The sequence below is a fragment of the Dendropsophus ebraccatus genome, unplaced genomic scaffold (genome assembly GCF_027789765.1).
Source record: "Dendropsophus ebraccatus isolate aDenEbr1 unplaced genomic scaffold, aDenEbr1.pat pat_scaffold_1021_ctg1, whole genome shotgun sequence".
Classification (NCBI taxonomy): domain Eukaryota; kingdom Metazoa; phylum Chordata; class Amphibia; order Anura; family Hylidae; genus Dendropsophus; species Dendropsophus ebraccatus.
In genome coordinates, this window is record NW_027208437.1 from 43,129 (window position 1) to 55,921 (window position 12,793).

Here is a 12,793-nt window from a genome sequence, read left to right on the forward strand (position 1 = left end):
AGGGTGCGGCGTGAGTTATATAAACAGTGAAGGTGAGATATTTTGTAGACGTTTGGTAATTTTGTCCTTGGGTAGGAGTCGAGACAGTTAGATCCATTGTTGTTTGTGGATATGGTTGCAGGCAGATCACAGTGGTTGTGGTGTTCCCTCTTTCTGCTAATAGTCTTAATAGGCGTGGTATTGTCAAGACGGTTAAGTATTTATGAATATGGCACTATTTCGATATTGTGTAAATAAAACAAGTGCCTATAAATATATTGTAGACCTATACAGACTATGGTACTGTAATTTATTATGATTTAAAGGTAAAGAAATTAGTAGGAATAATACTGTCTCATTCAGTACAATAGGTTACATTGTTCATTTCTCCTTTAGAGCATTTCCTCTCATTTGTAAAAGAAATTGCTGTAAATATGTTTCTGCTTCTGCCATATTGTTACAAATTCTATATTAGCTACATATATGTTATATTTGTTTTGCTGATTGATGGTTAATATGGTCACCATTACGGCTAATACAAGGCTTATCACCCAGCTTTCCTAAAGATCTGTAGTAGCTTGACTTTTGCAAAAATCTCCTGCACAGTTATTATATTAAAGATATATAGGCTTTACATAATATAGATTATTAAAATTCCTATTCGCAGTGGGTAACACTATAAATATTGGGGCTGTTTTATTATGATCTACTGTGACTAGTAGTAGTTTATAGTCCTTTGCTAAAGCGAACACTATGATCATTTTAGCTGATTATGCACAGCAACATATTTCAATATCTATTGTTCTTCTTTCTTAAAAAAGGGTTGGCCATTTTATAGTAAAATTGTTCAGTGTACAGTACTAGTAAATGTTCTCACTGCACTTACGTACCTCATAGAGCTAAAATCAGGTTCCCTTCCCCAGGCTGTGCTGTCCTACTCTGTGGTGATTCTGTCCATAAGATACCCCCCCCCCCCCCATGTCCACCACTGAGCCTGTGTATACTTGTGGAGGACACTGGGGAGGGGGAACAGTCACACGCTCCTCCATGTCAGCCATGTTATGGACAGACTCGCCACAGAGCAGGACAGCACAGTCTGGAGGAGGGAAGTCTGATTTTAGCTCTGTGAAGTACATATGGATCTGCTGTCAGTGCTGTGAGTACACTTACTAATACCGTACAATTAATGATTTTACTATAAAGTGCCCAACCCCTTTAAACTGTTATCTGCGGTTAGGACATTTTTTATATAATTCTGCCCTGGTGGAGAACATAATAAACATGTTATGCCTACTTCTTCCTGTCCTGACTGCAGCCGCAACTACTTCTGAGACAAGCTCATCTCAGGAGTGACAGCCCACCCAGCCAATCAGTCACTAAAACGGCTGAGTGGGCCGTCACTCCTGAGATTAGTCGGTCTCAGAAGTAGCTGTGGCTGCAGTCAGTGGGGGATATCGGAGAGGACATAGCAGGACACCGGGGGGAGCATGGAAAGGTAAGCACAACATGTTTGTCATGTTCTCAACCAGGGCAGCATAATATTTTTAAAAAAGTCCTAAGGCTAAATAACCCCTTTAAATGGTACCTATCATTTGGTGACTACAGCAGAATCTTAAAAAAATACTGTAGGTGGGCAGTCTGACAGGAAGTGCCATAGACTGCATTGTAGCACACTTAAAATGCAGTCTATGGTGCTTCCGGGAGTTCTGTACCACGTCTGGTGTCAGAAGACGACCACCCACCTGTAGGATTTTTTTGAGGATCCTGCTACCATCGCCAAGTGAGAGGTATTGTTTAATCTAAACATGTTCTTTCAATAAAGTTCCCAAAGGCCACACCCAAATACTTTACATTACATATAGGTGAAATGACAGTACAAATAAATGTAAATGATTACAAATCAGTTCTATCACACTAAATAGCTCCAAACTAACCATCTATAAATGAGTCCTCTGCTATGGCTGGGATTTAGTGGGATAAAAACTTCATTTAAGTAGCATGTTTCTTGATTCCATTTTTTAAAAAACCTGTTACAATTGTCCCCGTTTCTAAAATAAAACTTTTCAAAAAGTAAACTTCTTGTGTGTCCACCATATACAAACCTATGTTAGGGTGCCTTCACACCTGGCAACTCGCAGCGTAAGTTACGCTGCGAGTGTGTCAGGTCCTGGCAGATCACTTTCACTTTCAGTGGCTCCGGCAGGGCAACACACTGATTGGCCGGGCGGGAGAGCAGTATGCCGGGACCCGTGCAGCGAGGAGAGGTAATGTATACAGAGCGGGAGCGGAGCAGGAGCCCGGCGGCAGCTGAAGGTGTTAAGGGGCTGGCAGAATTACATACACGCAGCGGTCATTGAGACCGCTGCGTGTATGTAGTGAAAGTGATCTGCCAGGACCTTCTCGACTCGAAGCGTAACTTACGCTGCGAGTTGCTAGGTGTGAAGGCACCCTAAACTATATATTTCCATTTCTGTGTAGGATTACTATAACTCCAGAAAAGCACTCCTTCTGTCTTGGGCTATGTTCCCACTGCAGTAATATCATAGATGGCCGCTAATAATAATCATGATAGTTATTTGCAGCTGTCTATTTAACGAGACAGTCCCTTCCCCCTATATTATTACACAGTGTCAACATAGCTTTGAGGTCAGTTAGTTCTTTTTCCTTCAATCCATATACTCAGTCTCATGCATGTGAGCAGTACCTATTAAACATCTCTAGAATTTGCCCTTTTTGGGCCATAACTTCAAGTCTAAGCCTAAACAGCATCTTCCAGTTGCATGACCAGGAACCACCATGTCACACTGACTGTTGGGCTATATTCACACAATGTTTTTTCTGCTCTTTTTAAAATGACGTCCGTTATTTTGAGTCTAAAATAACGGACGTCATTTAGCTGTCTTGCCTCCTCTTAGTGCAATGACTGGTGTTTGTACATTATTCTAGTTTGGGATACTAATTGCCCTTTGGATGCTGCTTAATTGAAAAGTCCATTGAATTTAATAGTAAATACGGAAAAAGAACAGTGACAAAACAAAAACTGTGCGTGAACAACTAATAAAAAACGTCCACTGTTTGCAAAAGACGTCCGAAAATAATGATCATGTTCATTATTTTGACATCCGCAGTAAAAACGTCCGTTATTCAACGCATTGTGCGCATTGAACGTCCATCTTCCTATTGACTTCATTGCATTGCCATTGCAGTCAGTTAAATCGCGGCAAAAACTGACGTTTTTTAAATATCAAAATCGGCCGTCTTTTCTCTATTTTTGACGTTGTGTGAACATAGCCTTGCTTTGCCTTGTCACGCGACTCCATCACACATACAAGTAAATGGGGTCGCATTGTGGCCATGACCATGACTCCGCAGTCGCAAAAAGTCTGTATGTGTGGCTGGGAGCCCCCACCTTCACTCATTCACACATTCAATAATTTTTCTGGACCATATATCATGTCCACAATTCACAGTGCATCCATGGTGCATTTACAATCCATATTTTTTTGCAGATGCACAAATATTGGGAAGGTGATTGTTAAATTAAAGTGATCTGTACTTTTTGCGGACGTTATGGATGTGACATCCGTAACGTCTGCAAAAAATGCACATCACAAAGACTTTTATTGGCTAACTGTTCCACAATTACGGTCCACACTAGGACACATTCTATTTTTAATAAGCATGCCTATAACATTCTTTAATATGTCCCTCTTCTTCCTTTTATTCCACCTTTTTCAATTAACATTTTCCCTTATGATTATTATCATTTTATGCCTACCTTAAATAATTGTCTCAAAATTTTCCTGTGTTGATTACTGATAATAGGATAACATGTTGGACGTTCATTAGGTAAAATGGTGTCATGTAACAAACCTCAGACTGATCTTTGCCCTTCTAATGCAATGTATGAGATAACATGGTTTCTCTTGTATTGACCTACTGTACAGGACAAGTACATGACACAGCAATGATTTACTAGGCACGGGGTAGAGCTTTGTTTCTGTGTTAGCAGAGACCTGACTTTCCTCTGTAACGCTTTTCAGTCATGGTTTATATGTGTTAATATGTAGTCATATGCAGGGTGTATTGCAGGTATAAGCTGCTCATACTAATGTAGTCAAGAAAACAACAAAGACCCTGTGTATTTTACATGTCAGAGCATATTAGCAGGAGCGGTTAACTTACACCTTTCCCACTCTGTAAAAAAAACATGATCAAAATTAAGTCAATTTTTATTGGGCGGCCATCATTTAACCCCTTAAGGACCACGCCAATTTTCATTTTTCCATTTTTTGTTTTTCCCTCCTTTTCTAATAAGAGCCCTAATGCTTTAATTTTTTAACCTACAGGGTTGTTTGGGGTCTTATAAATTGCCCCATGATCTTTTATTAGTACCATAATTGTGTAGATGGGAATTTTGATTGCTTTTTACTTATTTTTTTTTCTGCTATATAATTTCAACCCCTGCATAGCATTGATCAGGGTTCTCACGCTCTTCACATAGAGCCTACCTGTGGCAGACTCTATGTGAGGATTGCTAAGCTGACTGCACGGAGGTATGTGTTACTGTAGCAGTCTGGATTGAGGGGATCTCAGGGAGGATAAAGGTTATGATGAATACATGGATATATATCCTGTCACAGGCCATGTAGTAATAACTCTCTCCCTCTTCCTGAGGTAAATACAGCCACAGAGGTTAAATAGAGGGACTGCACCTAGGTGTTGGTGTTGCTATGGTAACTCCCTGAGTATGGTGTGTAGCCCAATAGCTATAATGACCCATCCTAGTGACCCATGGCTCCTTTCTATAATACAAAAAAGAACAACCAATATATTACTAAATCGATTCAATATAATATAGGGTCCATTCTTTGCCTAACCTTAGGGAAACCCCCAACTGTACACTATATTACTCCTCCACCAGTCAGGGAAAACAATAGGGACAGTTAAATGGTGCGATTGCGGCACTGAAGGGGTAATGACGGGCAGAAGCGCTATTGCTGCTGGCCATGATTAACCGGCCTTCAGGCCTTGTGGCATACCAGTACAGCATGGGTACTTAAAGGGGTTGGCCACTTTATATTAAAATTTTTCAGTGTACAGTATTAGTAAGTTTACTCACCATATATACTGACAGCAGCTCCCTGTGTACCTCATAGAGCTAACATCAGGCCCCCCTCCATCAGGCTGCACTGCCGTGCTCTGCGGTGATTCTGTCCATAAGATGGCCGATGCAGAGGAGCATGTGACCCTACCCTGTCCACCACTGAGCTTGTATATGCCTATGGAGGATGCTAGAGGCAGGGCATGGTAATGACGGAACCCCCAAAATATAATTTATGGGGTGAATTTGGGACATATAATGCATTTTTACATGGTTTTTCTAATTTTTTACTATTGTTATTAACAGTAAAACTTTTTCTTTGCAAATAGCTACTGTATATTTAAAAAGGCCCTATTGTAACTCCTATAGTGCATTTATTTTTTCACCTAAGGGGCTGTGTGGGCTGTATTTTTTTGTGCCATGATCTCTAGTTTTTATTAGTACCATATTTGTTTAGATCGGGTGTATTGATCACTTTCTATAAATTTTTTTTATATATAAAATGTAATAAAAAAATCAGCAATCCTGGTGTCTTCTTACCGCTTTTTGTTCACGCCATTCACCGTTTGGTAATAATATTGTTTTATTTTAATAGATCTGACGATTACGCACGTTACAGTATATATTATGTTTATTTATTATATTACTTTTATGTGTTTTATTTATAAAATGGGAAAGGGGGGTGATTTAGACTTTTATTGGGGTAGGGGCTTTGGGGCATTTTTAAAAACACTTATTTATTTATTTATTTTATTACACTTTTTAAGTCCCTCCCAGGGGACTATTACATACATAGATTTGATTGCATTCACTGATCACTGCTATGCAATAGCATAGCAGGGATCAGTGTTATCTGTGATCTTCTGATAGAGCCTGCCTGTGGCCTGTGGCAGACTCAGAAGGCTGAAGACCTGACTGCACGAAGGAAGGTAAGAAACCTCAGGCAGTCAGGCCATGCCATCGGGATCCCCGCAGACACGCTGTGGGGGTCCCGATCGGTAAGTGACAGGAGATGCTCCTGTCACTTACACTTAAACGCTGCGGCGACCTTAGCTCCCAGCAGGGCATACATTGTCGGCCCCTACGTAAAGGAACAGCCTGTAGCATAAATGTACGCCCACAGTCGTTAAGGGGTTAAGGGTTTAAAAACAAATGACAGTTGTTATTTTATAACAATGGCTGCTGTTCATATAATTATTTGTTGCTAAGTGATGGCCGTCCAATAAAAATAGCCGTCATTTTGACGGTGTGTGAAACATAGCCTGTAACTGTATTATTTCAGTTTCCAAAGTAAGTAATGGAAAAGAACCTACAATGCAACCTTATAACGTGTTTTTACCCTTACATTTTGTTTTTATGTAACCTGTAAATCTATTCTTATATATCTACATCTATTGGTGTATATCAGAATGCTTATTTTGTCTGTATAGTTTAATTAGCTCTGTGCCCATCTATTTGCACTTCTACCTCGGCGAGCTCCAGTAGCATTTGCATGCATATAATTATCAGCTTGTAAGTTCTACAAGGTGTAGACTTTACACTTAGTGGACCTTGAAACACCCTGTTTTTCTAGCAGGTTATCAGAGACTGTACAGACCACCAGCAGAAGATTTTCTTAGGTGTTCCCATAGCAGCACTTCCTGCAGTCTGTATAGGTGACTCAGACATATTTTTATTTGTTACATCTTTATGCCTAAAACACTGCTGGGTTGTTTACATAGAAGTTTATATAAAAGTTTTTCAAAAACACCTTGACAACCTATGCTGTAGTATGGCTCAGGCAGGAGTTCTACACTACACTGCTCGGGTGCATTCACACGTACAGGATCTGCAGCAGATTTGATGCTGTGTTCAGTTATTCAGATCTAATCTGCTGTGATAGTGTGTGTGTTAAGGTACCCTAATGGTATGTTTACACAGAGAGATTTATTTGACAGATTTTTGAAGCCAAAGCCAGAAATTCGGCTTGAGGAGAGGAGAAATCTCCGCCTTTCTGATGCGCCAGCCATGAAGATCATCCGGCTGGTACTGCAGTACCTGCCAGGATGATCTGTGCAGAGACCGGTCGTTCCGTGACCTGACCGGGGTCACAAAACGGCCAGTCGTTCACGTTGTGTGAACATAGCCTTACAATAAAAGGCAATAATGCTTTGGTATACTGTGTATACCAAACCATTACAGAAGTAATCAGCAAATTGCAATGTAATTAGTGTTATTAAACAAAAAATAAACACAAGCAGACTCCATTAAATGTATTATTATTATTATTATTATTATTATTAATATTTATTATTATTTATTATTTTTTGTATGGTCAGCAGGGGCTTCTGGGCAGAGAGAGCAGGGCACATAGTAAGTTGCATCTAGCTTGTGGTTGCTTACACTATAGCTGACATTGGTAGCACATAGCTAGGCCTGCTTTGGTCACATAGGTAAAATAATAATTTAAATAACTCATTTTTGAGACAACCATTTTATGCATCATGTTACTCTTTGCTTACAGATTGTACATGCAGAGATAATTATGTACTGCATGTGAGAATCTATGACAGTTATATAAAATGCCACAATATTTTTTTACACATTGCAATGAAACACACTACAGAATTGGACATGTTAAATAAGTATTCTAGAATTTTGTTACTTAGTAGTGCAACATAGGTTATCAATAAAATATTATGTAGAAGAACTTGTGTATGCATTATGGGTGGCCTGCTAACTTAGAGCATTACTGCCTTTGCAGTAACTTTTGACATGTCCTCAAACACGGTCAAACTTACTGATCGCACTGGGTTTATGAACACAGGATACAGACAAGGGGAGCAAGCGCCAACCTGCTTTTAGTTTACTGGGCTGGCTTATACCTTGTTCCCCTTTGGACAGTGACCTGCCGGGTGTTGGCCCCTTGGGTACTTATCACGGTGGTCTGGAGTGGAGTAGTGACCCACCCGGACTATTGGCACTGCGACCCACAGTAAGGGGAGATGACCCAAGGAAGGTGTGTGTGCTGTGTCGGTGCTTAGTAAGGAATCACAGAGTCTCTTTAGCATAAATATAATCTTGTTTACTCTGAAGATACTTGAGGTAGGCAGCAGATAATACAACTTTGCTTGATACGATAATTTACACTTGATAAGTTATTTAATACTTTGTAGTCCAGATCTGTTCTGAGAGTAGAAGGAGTGATACAGTCAGGCTGACTGAGTTGCGTGCTGAGAAGTAGAAGGGAGGATCAAAAGAGTAGAGATGAGGATGTCGAGAGAGTCCAAACACAAGTAGTACTGTGTTCTGCCAGAACTTCAGAGGTAAAAATAAAAGAATACTTGAGAATAGAGAGATCACTTGTGCCTGTGACTCTTTGGTCTTTGCACCACCTATTGCCCACCAGTGTCAAGTGATCTGTCCTAGAGGGTGACACAAGCCACAGACCTTGTCACCTGGGATGAGCAGTATGCTGAGGGTTATATGCTTACACCTACGCTGCGAGATAGAGGCTTCTAGCAACTTTGCTCTATCCGGATCAGTTCCTTACTTCTTCATGGATACTGTCCTTCACAGTGTTCCTCTGGTCCACGGCGTGGGTTAGGATGATCCCTGACTTATCCTCTCTAGTGGAAGCTTAACACTGCATAGTGTGGAGTGAGGTTGCTTGAGGAGAAACTGTGTCTAGCTGCATGTGCTGTCCATCCAGACCACAAGTTAGACTGGGGACCTGGCAGGAGCCAGGGCCCAACTGGACTGCTGTAGAGAACATTTTAACCTGTGTCCTTCCTCTACAGAATCCAAAAACAAAAGACCCTACATTTCCTCTACCCATGTGACTTTCTTCCTAAAGCACATGTAAGGTGTGCTGTGTTTGGGTGAGGAGTGCATATGTGAAAGTAAAGAGAGAGATGATAGGTGACAAGAAGAAAGAACTCTCATTGGTGTACAGACCCATATGGTGCATAAACAAACAATAACCCTTTGAGTACTACAGCTGTGCAATATCTAGATACACATAATTATAACAGCGACACCTTGTGGCAAAACTCTCGTACCACTACATTACCGCTCACTCTTAAAAGTACAGGCTTTTACGAAGGGGGTAACCAATAGTAACACCCATGGTGGGACACCACACATAAGCCTGAGAAAACAGCTGCTGTTTGTGGATACAGAATGGAACTCCAGATCCCCATAATGCAATAATGTAGTACAACAGGCTAGAATAGAGAAGCTGCTGTCAGTGGTCTGTGTGGTGACATGACAGCAATGGGGGCTGGGTGTGTGTTCAGCATGGACCAATAAGGAAGTGAGAATCACAGAGCTGTGCAGGAGGACGGTGACAGAAACTTTTCTATACAGGAGTGTGAATGGCTGAGTGTAATTGCAGGCAGATTATAGCAGCAGTGTGTATAGCTGAGTGTAAGTGCAGGCAGATTGTAGCAGAAATGGAGAGGCTGGGAAACACAAGGGCTGACAGAGGCTGCAGGGAGAATGAAGGTACATAAAAGCAGTGCTCTCTGTCTGGGGAGAGGGGGTTACAGCTATGAAGGGATTACCCCCACAGTCCTGTCCCCTGATGCAAGCTTACTGCAAGAGTACTGTGCTGTAGACCAACCTGTGCAGACCATACCCCTCCAAATCAAACCAAAGCAATGCTCTTAAACCCAGTTACAATTGTGAAAAACTGTGATCTCTTCTTGCAAAACACTCTTAATCCAAGTTACTCTTAAAGGAGACCTGTCACCCCCCGTGCCGGGGTGACAGGCTCCCGACCCCCCGTTACAGCCCCCTATACTCACCTGATCCTGCCGGGTCCTGCTTCCTGATCCTGTCGGGTCACGGAGATATCAGCGCCCAAAGCCCGGCATGCGTGCTCATAGGAGAGTCCGACGCTCATAGAGAATGAATGGGGAGTCCGATGCTCCGTCATTCTCTATGGGCATCGGACTCTCCTGTGAGCGCGCGCGCCGGGCTTTCGGGCGCTGATATCTCCGTGACCCGACCGGATCAGATAGCGGGACCCAGCGCGATCAGGTGAGTATAGGGGGCTGTAACGGGGGGTCAGGAGCCTGTCACCCCGGCACGGGGGGTGACAGGTCCCTTTAAACCCAAGGTACCACTGTATATCTAAATGTATGTTATATTTATATACAGTTAAAAATAAAGACAAAAGGAGTAAATGATGTAGTTAAATCAGATACTGATATAGCCTAGTAAATAACATATGATCACTTCTATAAAAGTCCCTCCCCAGCTGCGCACCACCAACAACTAAAGAGGAAGCCTTGCCACCAAGATCCACACCACAGTGTGAGAAGAAGTTCTTGTCTAAATAAACCTTGCATACATTGTTCGCATGTTATACAGAGCCAGAAGTGTGCCTACACTGCCCAGAGTATGATTTATAAAGTTTGCATACAGTTCCTACATTTCCCAGATAAAGGATGCATAGAGTTCCTTGGTAGCTCCATCTAATTCCCATAGAAAAGGTATTCAAAGTGGTACAGTGACACATGGTACCTTTCATATATCAATTTGAGATTCCAGAACATAGAAAAATGCTTTTATTCTCCAATTAAAAGTGTCAGAGTAGCTTTCCCAAGCTCCTGTTCTTCTGAGGGCTGTAACACCCCTTCCCCTCCCATCCCTGACCCTTCTTGGAGCTCAGTTTACAGCTGACTGTCAATCAAGCAGGGTCAGGGATTAGAGGGATTTCAGCTTGCAATACCATTTAAGGGTACCAACTTATCACTAGTAGCCAGGTCAACCCCTGACGGTAGTATCTGTGACAGAGATGTGTGTGTCAAGGTATTTATCTTACTAGGTTTGTTGCTTGTTGTATTAGCGTTGTAGATTGTGATACAGATCAGTGACTTTTATGAGCCTCTGGAATCCAGGGTTGGGGCCTTCTATCCTCTCCGCAGGGGGGTGACTCTAGCTAGTGATATGTCCTTGCCCTGCTGACACCACAGGAAATGGGGGCAAGGCAGAATAGAGTGTGTGGGTTTAATGTCTCTGGTGGGACAGATGTAGATTTGGCTGGACATGAGGAGAGTAAGCTATATTGGAGAAAAGACTAACTGTCAATACCTGTCTGTATTGGTCACGAGTCCCTCTTGTGACAGTATCCCCAGCAGCCATCTCCTTCCTCTGGGTGGCATCCCCAGAGCATTCCCCATCCCATAGATAGCATCCCCAGTAGCCAGGTCCTCCCTGTAGGTAGCATGCCCAGTAGCCAGGTCCTCCCTGTAGGTAGCATCCCCAGTAGCCATGTCCTCCCTGTAAGTAGCATCCCCAGTAGCCGGGTCCTCCCTGTAGGTAGCATCCCCAGTAACCAGGTCCTCCCTGTAGGTAGCATCCCCAGTAGCCATGTCCTCCCTGTAAGTAGCATCCCCAGTAACCAGGTCCTCCCTGTAGGTAGCATCCCCAGTAGCCATGTCCTCCCTGTAAGTAGCATCCCCATTAGCGGGTCCTACCGTGTAGGTAGCATCCCCAGTAACCAGTCCTCCCTGTAGGTAGCATACCCAGTGGCCATGTCCTGTCTGTAAGTAGCATCCCCAGTAACCAGAGTCTCCCTGTAAGTAGCATCCCCCAGTAACCAGGTCCTCCCTGTAGGTTGCATCCCCAGTAGCCATATCCTCCCTGTAAGTAGCATCCCCAGTAACCATGTCCTCCCTGTAAGTAGCATCCCCAGTAACCAGGTCCTCCCTGTAGGTAGCATCCCCAGTAGCCATGTCCTCCCTGTAAGTAGCATCCCCAGTAGCCGGGTCCTCCCTGTAGGTAGCATCCCCAGTAACCAGGTCCTCCCTGTAGGTAGCATCCCCAGTAACCAGGTCCTCCCTGTAGGTAGCATCCCCAGTAACCAGGTCCTCCCTGTAGGTAGCATACCCAGTAGCCATGTCCTTCCTGTAAGTAGCATCCCCAGTCCGGGTCCTCCCTGTATTAGTTCTATCTAGTAGCCACATCCTCACCTAAGGTTAGTATCCCCCCAAGTACCACGAGATTCCCACTGTAGGTAGTATGCCTAATAGGTCCCCTAACCTACTACTCATCCTACCACCCGGTACTTGTGCAGTGCTCTGTTTCTCTTTTCCGCTCCTTCCCTGCTCTGAGAGAGGGTGCAGGTATGACCTTATCGTGTGGGCCTTTACCTGAGTGGAAGAACATAGACTGGTGGCCACTGAGGGGGTTTGGTACCCCAAAGACAGCATATATTTATGAGATACACAATTTGCATACTCCCATTGACATTACTAAGAGTTATGCAGCATACCCCCTTGAGTAATAAAAACAGTTGTAGCTTCCAGGGCTATGCCATTTGTGCAACTCCAATTCAAGTCAATGGGAGTTATGCAAATTGTGTTTTTAGCTTCCTGACCTCCTCTCGAAGCCGCAAGCATTCTGGAGGGGACCTCTGCTTTTATAGTTGATAACGCATATTCTAGGCAGGGCACCTCTGCCATCTAGCCCCCCCCACACACAACACACACACACACACATTGCTTTCAGGTGGCCCCCTGGGCGATTGCATTCCCTTGCCCAATGCTAGAAATAGCCCTGGCTGGCTGAGAACTGCTACATGATTAGTAAAAACATGAATATAAGAATAATAACATTGTGGAAACTGATACATTTGTGTGAAGATTACCCTTTTTCAGTATGAAATCATTAAAATATATTTCCTTGAAGATTTAACTGCCTAGCTTTTCCTGGCTGTATTTT